Source organism: Palaemon carinicauda, chromosome 14, assembly GCF_036898095.1.
Source record: "Palaemon carinicauda isolate YSFRI2023 chromosome 14, ASM3689809v2, whole genome shotgun sequence".
Lineage (NCBI taxonomy): Eukaryota > Metazoa > Arthropoda > Malacostraca > Decapoda > Palaemonidae > Palaemon > Palaemon carinicauda.
Genome location: NC_090738.1, coordinates 43,097,239 through 43,109,898, shown reverse-complemented (window position 1 = coordinate 43,109,898; position 12,660 = coordinate 43,097,239). Strand labels below are relative to the sequence as shown.

Sequence of the window (12,660 nt, the reverse complement as noted above, 5' to 3'; positions counted from 1 at the left end):
TATCTCCAGGTGCAATGGTTCCTACTTTTTTATGAATAAACTTACATATTTTAAAATAATTTCCAATTATCCCTTTAGGTTCAGCTACAAGCCACATTGGTGGTTTGGGTTTTCTCTGTGAAGGCATGGGTACATTTGTGTCTTTTTTTAAACCAATCAGCAGGTTTGTATACATCCAATTCCTTTGGGACCTTATCACAAAGAGCTCCCATGATGTTCAATTCGTTAATTTTGATACTACTAATATTACTAATGGCATTAAACGCTTCATCATAACTATCAAAAGATATCCAAGAGTCCCATTTTTCATCTCCGAGTCGCATCCTTATTTCCTTTATCAATCCATAACACTCAAATGCTCTATACATATCATCATAGTTTGTCCCTAATGGAATTTGGGAAACATGAAGGAATCGTAGTTTCCTTGTGTTACCCAAATTGCTAGATTTTCTAACATCAGTAGAGTGGTCCTTTTTAGTTCGAAGGTCGTCAACAGAATTTTCCTTAATTAAACTAGCAGAGGTCGTCAACAGTGCCAGGGAAGAGTCAACGTATCCAGGGTATGGGGGTTCGTTATTTGAAAAGTTCATAAAGCAGGAGTTGAGAAAGGGATTCATTAAGTGGGGTTTACCTGTTTGAGAATATCGAGGCATCATACGTCAGATAGAAAATTTGCATTCTCCACTATTGGCACAATGAGAGTATACTTCACAGAGGGTCCACTCCATACCTTACCCAAAAGATAGCATCAAAACAGATATAGAGGCAAAGGTATAAGCTGAACCTGCCTGTTAGGACCGAGACCAAGAAAATATGGAATCATCCTCCCCATATCTGTAATGATGGGCTTCTGGCCAAAAGCCAAGAGTCCTACCACAAGCATTGGATCCCCCTGGATTCCAAAGACCCAACACTTGAGAATAGTTTCGCCAAAAGGGTCCAAACCATCTTCGGGATGGCTGAGATCATCCAATACTCCCACATATAGCTTTGAACACAAATACCTCCCAACTGCGACACCTCCTCCAATTCATCTAAGCAGGCAGCAATAACGGATGTATAAACATCCTCACCAGTGGCTATAATAGATGTAGAAACATCCAAGCCAAAAGAAAAAAAAATATATATATATACATAATATATACATATATATAAGGGAAATTTTTCTCATAGAGTTGGGAAAGCAACACAAAAGAAAGTTTATAAAATTAGGAGAAGGGCGAAATTATATTGAGAGAAAGAAAAAGATGAAAGAGAGAAATTAGATTCGAACTGGGAGAGCAATTTCCCCGAGTTCGAGAGCCCTCTTGCCCGTCACCAAGTTCCAGCACGGGAATGATATGCCCTGCTGAAGCTCAATGATTTCATCAAGGTATTCTCTCATTAAGAGGGTTTTCAAGGAGAGATGGGTCTTTCTGGGCGGGAGGGTTCCACCTGAGCGGATTCTTCGAAGCTCCTCCTAGGATCGGCAGGAGGAGAGGAACCTGGGACAAGAGCAGGCAATAAAGAGATCCTAGGTGTGCCACCCAAGGACTGGGAACGGGGAATGACCCCGTCAGAGCTTGCGGCATTACGTTGAATAATGCCTGCAGCCATGGGGTGGGGTGATCATTGGGGTGGCATGGAGCCTTGGGCTTAGAGACCTGAGCAGGTTTCTGAAGCCCTTTGCTTGTAGGAAAAACTGACACAGGCCTTCCTTTCGGGGGAGGATCTGGGCGTTGGCGCATGGGCGACACTTGTCTCGGGACAGATGGAGACCCGAGGGATCAGAGAGACTGGTGGGAGTCTCGTCTGGCAAGAGGTTTACCCTTGGTAAAACAACCTCCTGCAGCCAAGAATGGTGAAGAAATCTCGTCTGGGGATGAGACAGGTCTCGTGAGGGTGGTAAATCACGAGACACTGCTCTATCACGAGACGCTGCCACATCACAAGACACTGTTCCATCCCGTGACGCTGCCACGTTGTTGGTCTGCCGCGCAACGTTGCAAGAGACTGAGCAAGAGCAGGAAAGCGGAACCCAAGGTGAGGGAACAACCATGGAGCGTGAAGGTTCCTGGTCACATGAACCTAAAGGGCCGTAATGACTAGAACCCAGAGCTTCTACATTAATGAAACCTGACCAATGGTGAGAACTGTCAAGAATTGCGTCACGTGAATCAGTAGGGTTCACTCGACGAGGTTTTGAAGAACCAACCGGGATACAAGAGCTAGAGGCTCAAAGTCGTAAAAGCGAGAAGAGCCTGAAGGCTCAGCGTAACGCCAGTCACGAGAGCCCAAAGGTTCAACGTGACAGGAGTCCAAGAACTCTGTATCATAAGAGCCGTCAGGCCCAACATAACAGAAGTTACGAGAGCAACAGGCTCAGCGTAACGCAAGTTACAAAAGTCTAAAGGTTCAGCGTAACTAGTTTTGCGAGAGCCTGGGGCTTCAACACAATGGAAATACAAAGAAACCCAGTTACGAGATCCCAAAGACTCAGCGTAACGGACGGCACAAAAGCCGGAAGGCTCAGCATAACCGAGGTTGCGAGAAAACGGGAGACCGAGGACTCCCTGTCACGAAAGCAAGAAGGCTCAACGCGAAGAGAGGCACGAGAGCTCGAAGTCTCAACGTAACCTGTGTTGCAAGATACCGAAGGTTTCACATAACTGGAACCCAAAGTTACCTTGCCGCGAGAACCCAAAGGTTCAACGTGACGAGGAACCGAAGGTCCCGCAGTAGCATGATAGCTTGAAGGCTCAGCATGACGAGAACCTAAAGGTTTTGAGTTGCGATAGCCTGAAGGTTCTACGCTATGAGAGTCCGAAAACTCCTGGTCTCGCAAGCCCTTAATTTGACCGTCAAGAGACCACAAAGGGACATCGTGACTTAAACCAGGAGGTCCTAAAAGGTGTCTCCTTACTGCTGAAGGAGCACACACAGGATGGAAAGGAGTTAGAAACTCATCCACTTGACGAACCTCCAAAGAGGAACGTCTGGTAAACTCTGCCCAAGGGGTTAGACTGATCAAGCTCAAGAGCTACCTCCCCCTGGGGTTAGGTTTGTTCTGTTGAGGGAGAACTTTGCTTAGGACAACATTCTACCCCTGCCCCTGGGGGAGAATCGTAAGCGTGATTAGACCGCTGCCCACAGGTGGTTTCCTCTCGTGAACAAGCAAGGTTTTCCCCCAAGGGAAAACCTGCCTCGGACTCTGTTCCTCCACCGCTCTTGGTGGTTCAACAAAGTCCTCGGCGTCAGTCACGGGGGACCAAAAGTCCGACCGACTGTCCGCAGCGCCTGCACCAACAGAGGTAGGATCAACCTTCATGGAGGAAGGAGATGACCGCCTTCTCTCCGCCCCCAAATGAAGGAGTCCAAAGTGAACATCCTTTGAAGGGGGACCATCCATGCCCAGGAATGGCCAAAGCGACAAGAGATCAGAGATTGAACAGGCGCTCCCTGGAGGAAGAGGCGGGATTAACTCACTAGGGGAGTCAGTAGCATCACCTACCCCGCAGGGATGACCTGGAGTAACCAAGGCTGCGCTGCTACTTGGCTGCTCCCCAGAAGGGACCAGCGAAGGAGCAGCTCCAGGAAGAGATCAGGGAGTAGAAGAAGAAGACGGTGGTCTCTTCAACTGCGACGATGACCCCAAAGGCGAAGAATCACGGCTGAACCTCTCCCACTGGGAGGCAGACCACTTTCTACTCTCACTACTGTACAGGTGTCATCCCATGAACATTGCTGGCCCTGGCAAGCCGGACACAGCAGGTACAGGTCCGTCTCTACGGCGGACATGAAGGTACCGTATGAGCGGCCTTCGGGACCAGAACAATACGCATGGGACTCCAACACGCACACAATCTGCAGAGAAAGAAAAGGTGATTAATATCAAGGCAAATCAAAAGGGAAGGAGAGAGCAGCACTATGTCCGTCCTCTACCAAGCCAGAAAGTAAAATTGGTTGCTTAGCCCAGGTGTGTGAGCGAGCGGGGTGGCTGACTACTCCATCCCCCACCCACTAACTAGCGGTTGGGATGGTTATCCCTTGCTAAAATTATCATGGCTCGTCTTTCAGCTCCGTGAAAGTAATACCCCTATAAATAGCGAAGGATTTGTATTTGTGCAGGAACAAATGCTAAATAAATTTGACAAAGAATCAAAGATGATAATACAACCCAAGAAAAATAAGTGCTGCTTAACACCTAGAGGTAAAAAGAAAATGAGGAGAGAGCAGTTTCTAAAGTAATTGCACAGCAAGTATTTTCTAAATTGCAATTATTCTAAATGCTATTGGAATATAACACTACATTATAGAAAGCAATTAAACTTTAAATATACAGGATAAGGAGATTTACTTTCATATTATAAAACTTGGAAGTTTTACTGCTTAATTTCTACCCTTTATAATACGTACCAATCATTAAGCATTGAAACTGCCCTTTTTGAGCATTATATAATCTGCCTTGAATTAAGAGGACATATCAAAATGATTGCAATAAAATGTCACGCTAAACCATTTTCCACATTTTTTTGGCTACCTGTAAAACTAAATTCATTATACTGTACACTAATATTTCTATAAAGAAAGCAGCATAAAAGTGAAAAATTGTCTCCAGCATAGATGTTGTATTCTAAAGAATATGACAAATTCGAAGATAATTTGTATTTGTCCTAACCATACAAACCTTAGCTATTTACAAAGGGGGTTTACCTTTTAGCGCAGCTGAAATGACGAGCCAATAGTTTTAACGAGGGTTAATTACCCCCGCGCTAGTTAGCGGGGGGTGGTGAAGGGTAGCTTGCTACCCCTCCCCCCTCCACACACCGGTGACTTGCTTCACTTCACTTAGAGGTAGGACTTGACTTGGGGGTCAGGGATGGCGGGCACATATGTGTAAATAGCTAAGGTTTGTATGGTTAGGAAAAATACAAATTATCTTCGAATTTGACATTTGTTCCGTAACCGAAATACAAACCACGCTATTTACAGAGGGTGACTTACCCCTTAGGAAGGGTGGAAAGTCCCCAGCCTTACTGACTTCGGCTTGCCCGGAGGCTCGATCCCTCAGTGAGCAGCACTAGAGAGAGGGAGCCCCTGTACCTCACAAGTTCCTAGCATCGCTAGGAACGAGTGGCCTACATAAGCAGTGTGAGGAGGAGAGTGTGACTCGTCCTATGAAGTTGACCTCGAGACCTTCAGATAGGAATTCTAGGATAGGACGTTCCCCATACCACCTCGTCAGGGTATGGGAGACGCAACAGTATTAAGCTTAATACTAGGAGCACAAAGAAGCATGGGTTACCTGCAGAGGTCGAGGTCAGCTATGCGAGGACCAGGATGCTGCTTCCCCAAGAGAGGGGAGAATGAAGAAAGAAGTAAGGGTCAGACATACTCTTTCATTCACGCAGACTAAGACCGGGTAACAACGCCCTCAACCTACTGCTACTTGTCCAAAAAGGAGCCTGAGGTTAGACCAGCTGTGGTGCAGCCACCACAGAGCCGATAGAAAACGTATCGAGGCTCCTGTGGGTCACGTCTTGCAGGTAGTGGGCTGTGAAGGTCGTTTGACGCTTCCAGACCCCAGCTTGAAGTACCTGCGTCACAGAGAAGTTTCTCTTGAAGGCCAGGGATGTAGCAATACCCCTGACATCGTGGGCCCGAGGGCGACGTGACGGAGGAGGGTCAGGATTCAGGGCATGGTGGATAACCCTTCGAATCCAAGCTGAAATGGTGTTCCTGGTGACCCTCCTCTTAGTCCTGCCTGTGCTCACAAACAAAGCTCGCACATGAGGGCGGACTGCAGCCGTTCTCTTCAAGTAGTGCCTCAGACACCTCACTGGACATAGTAGCAGCTGGTCTGGGTCGCTTGTTACAGAACGGAGACTCGCGATCCTGAAAGAGTCGAACCGAGGATCCGGCACTCCAGGATTCTGAGTCTTGGCAACAAACTCAGGGACGAACCTGAACGTTACCTCCCCCCATCCCCTTGAATGGGCGATGTCGTACGAGAGACCATGAAGTTCACTAACTCGCTTGGCCGAAGCCAAGGCGAGTAGGAAGGCCGTCTTCCAAGACAGGTGGCGATCGGAGGCCTGGCGTAACGGCTCAAAGGGAGGTCTCTTAAGAGACCTGAGGACTCGAACCACGTTCCAAGGAGGGGGTCTCACTTCCGACTGGGGGCAGGTAAGCTCATAGCTACGTATGAGTAAAGAGAGTTCTAGCGATGAAGAAATATCTACGCCCTTCAATCTGAAGGCCAAGCTTAAGGCTGAGCGATAGCCTTTCACTGCCGAGACAGAAAGGCGCATTTCTTCTCGCAGATACACGAGGAAGTCCGCTATTGCTGGAATAGTGGCATCGAGTGGAGAGATACCCCTTCCACGACACCAACCACAAAAGACTCTCCACTTTGCTTGGTAGACTCCTTCAGAGGACCTTCGCAGGTGCCGAGACATTCTCTCCGCAACCTGTTGCGAAAAGCCTCTCTCCGCTAGGATACGCTGGATAGTCTCCAGGCGTGAAGCCGAAGCGAGGCTACGGCCCTGTGAGGGACGCCGGAGTGGGGTTGTCTGAGAAGCTCGCGTCGTGGAGGAAGCTCCCTTGGGAGCTCCGTCAGGAGTTGCAGAAGGTCCGGAAACCATTCCGTGTGATGCCATAGCGGAGCTACCAGTCATCGAACAGCTGACCGATAGTCTGGTCCTGTTGAGCACCCTTCTCATCAGACAGAACGGTGGGAAGGCGTACACGTCGATGTTGTCCCACCGTTGCTGGAAAGCATCTTGCCAGAGTGCCTTGGGGTCCGGGACTGGGGAGCAGTACAGAGGCAGCTTGAAGTTCAAGGCTGTCGCGAACAAGTCCACAGTCGGGGAGCCCCACAAAGTCAGGACTTTGTTGGCTATCTGAGGATCCAAAGACCACTCGGTACTCACTATCTGCGAAGCCCTGCTCAGACTGTCGGCGAGCACATTCCTCTTGCCAGGAATGAAGCGAGCTGATAGTGTTATCGAGTGGGTCTCGATCCACCTCAGAGTCTCTACTGCAAGATGGGATAGCTGTTGCGAAAAAGTGCCTCCCTGCTTGTTGATATAAGCCACTACCGTGGTGTTGTCGCTCATCACCACCACGGAGTGACCCGCCATGGACCGTTGGAACTGCTGAAGAGCCAGAAAAACGGCCTTCAATTCTAGCAGGTTGATGTGTAGGCACTTTTCTGATTCTGACCAAAGGCCTGAGGCCCTTTGGTTCAGAACGTGCGCCCCCCACCCTTCTTTTGACGCGTCCGAAAACAGAGTCAATTCCGGGGGGAGGACGAGAAGACTCACTCCCTTCCGCAGGTTCTCGTCGGCCAGCCACCACCGCAAGTCCGTCTGTTCCAGAGACCCCATTGGGATCAGAATGTCCGGGGAATCGGATCCTTGATTCCACCGGGACTTGAGCCGCCATTGAAGGGATCTCATCCTGAGGCGGCTGTTTGGAACCAGACGGGCCGGGGAGGATAGGTGGCCTAAGAGACGCAACCACGATTGGGCGGGGAGTTCTTTTCGCCTGAGGAAGGGTTCCACCACCCTCCTCAGTCTTGCTATCCGGTCGTCTGATGGAAAGGCTTTGTGGAGATTGGTGTCTATTAGCATGCCTAGATAAACCAGTCGTTGGGACGGCTGCAGAGAGGACTTCTCGAGGTTTACCACGATCTCCAGATCCTGGCAAAGATCCAGAAGCCTGTCTCGGTGCCGAAGAAGGGTCGACTCCGAGTCTGCTAGGATCAGCCAATCGTCCAGGTAACGAAGGAGACGAATACCGTTCCTGTGCGCCCAAGATGAAATCAGGGTGAACACTGGTGAACACCTGAGGAGCTGTGGAGAGACCGAAACACAGCACCTTGAACTGGTAGATCTTGTTGTCTAGGCAAAATCTCAGGTACTTCCTGGAAGACGGATGGATTGGGATCTGGAAGTACGGGTCCTTTAGATCCAGTGTGCACATGAAGTCTTGTGGTCTCACCGCAAGTCTGACCGTGTCTGCTGTCTCCATGCTGAACCGGGTTTGTTTGACAAACCTGTTCAGTGCCGAGAGATCGATGACAGGTCTCCAGCCTCCAGTAGCCTTCTTTACAAGAAAGAGTCGACTGAAGAAGCCTGGGGAGCCGTCCACGACCTCCTGGAGAGCACCCATCTCGAGCATGGTCTCGACTTCGGCCTGAAGGGCCAGCCCCTTTGCCGATCCCGTGGCATAGGAGCTCAACGACACTGGATTCGCTGTCAGGGGAGGTTGAGATGTTGTGAACGGGACGCGATAGCCTTGGCCGATCACTGAGACCGTCCAAGCATCGGCCCCGTGTTGCTGCCACCTGCGGACGCAACGCTGAAGGCATCCCCCCACAGGTGGACATGCAGGGGGACTGCCACCCCTAGGGCTTGCGGCCGCGGCCGCCACCCCTGGAGGACTTACCGCCCCTCTTGACCTTGGCTGGAAAGGGCTGGGGCTTAGACACCACCTTCTTAGCTGCCAGTGCCTGTTTGGGAGCCTTACGAGGCTGTTGCTGCTGTTGTGGCGGGGCTGGAGGCTTATAGGGCCGAGTTGTAAGGGCCCTATGGAGGAGGGAGTCCGTGCTGGATTTCCTCCACCTCTCAGCCGTTCACTCCATGTCTTGAGGCTCAAACAGGTTCTCCCCCAGAAGGGAAGCATGTCGGAGCCTACACACATCCACGGGGGACCTTCAGATGGAATCTCTCGGACACAGCATCGCGACGCTTCAACACCGAGTTGGCCCACAGGGTGGTAACCTGGTGCGCCAAAAACTCGATGGAGCGGGTGCCCGAGAGCAAGAAGGTCTCTAGGGCCTTCCTATTGGTCTCCTTGGACAAGTCCTCCGATCACAATAGGATGCCCAGAGATCCTAGCCAAAAGTCCAGCCACAAAGTGGCCTGCATGGCACACTTAGCGACCTTCTCGTGGCTAAGGATCTCTGCCGCCGAGAACGACACCTCCCTTCGCCAGCTCCTCCACAGAGTGATGGAGAGGAAGAGCGAGGTTGTGCTCACCCAGGATCTCGAAATACCTCCTCTGCTGAAGACGAGGAGGAGGGATGAGCTTGTTCCCGGCAGTGGAACGACTGGAGGAGGCAAGAAGTGCGAGCTGAGCGTTGGCCCTAGCCCTGGCACTCTTCAGCCCCCGAGACCAGGGCAGAGCCGCACTGGTCTTAGGGGCCTTCCGAACGTCAAACACTTCATCCAAAATCGTGTCTTTGCCTTCACGGGGGGGGATGACTGGATCCATAAGCCCGTTAAGTTGCCTTATCAGGCTTAGGACCTGCCAGAAGGCATGTTCGGACTCTTGCTGTTCTCCTCCCTGCGGGCTGGCAGCTAAGTCTCCTGCCCCAGGGATCTCTTCCTGGGGTGACACGTGGACATTCCCCTGGGTAGTCGTGGGTTCCTGACGAATCCTTGCAGAGGATTTAGGGACGGTCTTGGAGTCCTTGGATTCCCTCCTGGGAGGGATACAGGATCCCAACAACGAGGTTCGAGGGGCCCCTTCCTCACGAGACGATTCTCCTGCATGAAGCGAAGTCTCCCCCCCTGGTGCCGAGGGGAAGACTACCGCCCCACTGGACTCACCTGAGGACGGAAAGGCCTCGTCCACAGGAGAAGGAGAGAGCACTCGTGCAGGAGAAGGGACCTTCGCGACCGACCTCTTGGGAACCAACTTCGCCCTGGGGGAAGTCACCACGAAGTCCACTCCTCTCTTTCTCTTCAGCGTAGGAGAGACAGCTGTTGGTTTGTTACCCTGGCCGGCGAGTGCAGGTTTCATAACCCTCACTAACGCCCGTGCCAGAGGACCAAACTAAGTCTGTTGCTCCAAGGACACAGAGTCCGAAATCCTCGCTAAAGGGAAAGGGATCGGGCGATCCTTTGGAGTGGACACCACGGTACCTGCCTGAAAAGAAGGTGGGGAAGAATGATGTACTAACCTCTGCTCGTCCTGCACTACCAACCTGTGTTTGGGTGGAGGTGATCCCGAGTGCCGTCTAGGAGCACGCGTTCCTGCTGCTACCACCGGCTGCGGAATTCGCCGCGAACGATGGTCGCGCGAGGGCGAAAGGTCGCGCGGGAGCGCGGGCGAGCGATCGCGCGGGTGGATGATCGCGCGGGCGCGCAGGCGAGTGGGCGCGAGGGTGGGCAGGTAAATGAACGCGTGTCCGAGGCGGCGAACGCAAGCGTTGGCGCGACGGCGAGGAAACGCGCTGCCGCGAGGGTGAGGAAGACCGCTGGCGATGTGGATCCACAGGCGATCGATGAAGAGCTGGTGAGTGCGGTCGCTCAGGTTGGCGATGGCGCGATGTGGCATGTCGACGCGTTGGCGAGCAGCATGCGCAGGTGACTGACGGCGCAATGGCAAGCGATGGCGAGCAGCATGCGCAGGTGAATGACTGCGTGATGGGGAGCGATGGTGATCAGCATGCGCAGGAGGGCGATCGTGCAATGGCGAGCGATGGCGAGCAGCATGCCCAGGAGGGCGATCGCGTGATGGCAAGCGATGGCGAGCAGCATGCGCAGGTGGGCGATCACGAGATGGGGTGCGATGGTGATCAGCATGCGCAGGAGGGCGATCGTGCAATGGCGAGCGATGGTGAGCAGTATGCGCAGGAGGGCGATCGCGTGATGGCGAGCTAGAAGCTGGCGAACCATGTTCCTTCAGGAGCGTTGGAGAACGTTGGCACGCCGGCTGTCGCTGTTGAATAGGCGATACTAAGATCGCCTGTGCGCGCTGGCAAGCAGGTGAACGCTGGCAAGCAGGTGAACGCTGGCGAGGAGGTAATCGCTGGCGCGTAGGTGATCGCTGGCGAGCCGGAGATCGCTGGCGAGCAGAAGGTCGACGCGTCATGTGAAAGGACAGGTGGCGCGGCAGGAGGTGCAGTGCGTTCACGAGCAGGAACTGGAAGATCGCTGGCGCGTTGGCGAACATGTGTTTTTGACACGCGCAGCACGATGTTGCGTAGCCACAGGACCAGGCAGATGGTGAGCAGGGAGCTCAGCAGGAACTATAGGGTGGTCAGAGACCGCAGGGCGATGGTCCTCAAATGAGCGCTGCCGCTCAGAAGAGAGCTGACGAGCAGGAGAGCGCTGGCGAGGGGGGCGAACATCAGGAGAGAGCCGACGAGCAGGAGAGTCTTGGCGAGTAGGAGATCGCCGACGAGCAGGAGAGCGCCTGTGCGCTAGTACTGCTCGAGGAAGGGAAGGATCCCTTAGCCCCGAAGGGACCGTTGCCCGTCGGGTGACGAGTTCTCCGGAAGGCGAAGATCTGGCAGGAGATGGTGAACGGTCTGCAGAGAGGTTCAAGGAAGGCGGAGCTGTAGGTTGAGGCTGACGAGGAGAGTCCCCCCCGGAGGATGAAGACCCAAAAAGGCGCCTCTTAGTCCCCCTGTAAGGGGAAGGGAGGCCCTTGTGGCGTAGCGAACGGTGAGCCTTACGGCGGAGGCGGCCTCGGGGAAGACCATCGGGACCATCGGTCCTCCGAAGGGGAGTCTCCGTCAAAGCACTTCCCTCAGAAGGAAGCTGAGCAGCAGCAGAGACCGAAGGACTCACTTCCCCCTTCGAAGGATGTACGGAAGGGGGAGGAGAGCCTATAGCACCATCATCCGCAACAGCACCTGCGGCGGATTGCCCAGCCACGTCGGAGGCCTCTGTCACCACGACGTCGACAATAGACAGAGGGTCTACCTCTGCTACCGCCGGCGACTGCTTAACAGCGGCCCCCAACGAGACAAGGTCAATTAAAGCGACCCTGGAGGGCAAGCCCTTAAGCCCCAGGGACGACCAAATCTGTAAAAGATCATCATTGGTTAAGGCATTATCAATAACCTCCCCCGGAGGAGGAGGGGGAACCGCCTCGCTATGGGAGGCGACGCCCTCTCCCCCCACCGAAGGTCGGGAAACAGAACAAGGGCCTGCGCTCCCACTCGGCCGACTCTCCTTAGGAGGCGGACGAGGGGGAGCTTCGGAGGAGGTTTGGGCGGCGGAAGAAGAGTCCCGAGAACCTTCCTCCTTCCAGGCTAACCCCGGAGGAGAACGGTCTCTCTTGGACTTCTTCTTACACCGACGGCCAAACCTCTCCCACTGGGAGGCAGACCACTCCCTGCACTCACGGCACATGTTCTCCTGGTCACACCGTCGGCCCCGACATTGAGGGCAGAGGGTGTGCGGATCCGTAGTTACGTCCGACATGAAAGTCCCACAAGGACGGCCGGCAACTCCAGGGCATGTACGCATTGTAAAGAGGAAATAAAAAAATAATGAAGGTCAACTTCCAACCAACACACACGCTGAAAAGAAAAAGCAGAAAATTAAAGGCTGTCACGAGGACGATGAGCAGACACGTCTGATCACCGCCGAGCCAAAAGTGAAGTGAAGCAAGTCACCGGTGTGTGGAGGGGGGAGGGGTAGCAAGCTACCCTTCCCCAACCCCCGCTAACTAGCGCGGGGGTAATTAACCCTCGTTAAAACTATTGGCTCGTCATTTCAGCTGCGCTAAAAGGTAAACCCCCCTCTGTAAATAGCGTGGTTTGTATTTCGGTTACGGAACAAAAAGTTCTTAGAACTACAAAATTTTCCCTTTACTTCTGTACAATTGAAGAGGGAGCTTGTGAAAGCAATCACCCACATCAGTTGAGTACGTATCACC

At 52.8% G+C, this 12,660-nt stretch overlaps 1 protein-coding gene across 1 annotated transcript in view; it reads right to left on the bottom strand.

The window, feature by feature from the left end:
• Positions 1-12,660, bottom strand: part of LOC137652743 (beta-1,4-galactosyltransferase 4-like) — a 98,567-nt gene that overhangs the window by 32,778 nt on the left and 53,129 nt on the right. The gene's annotated exons all lie outside the window — the stretch shown is intronic.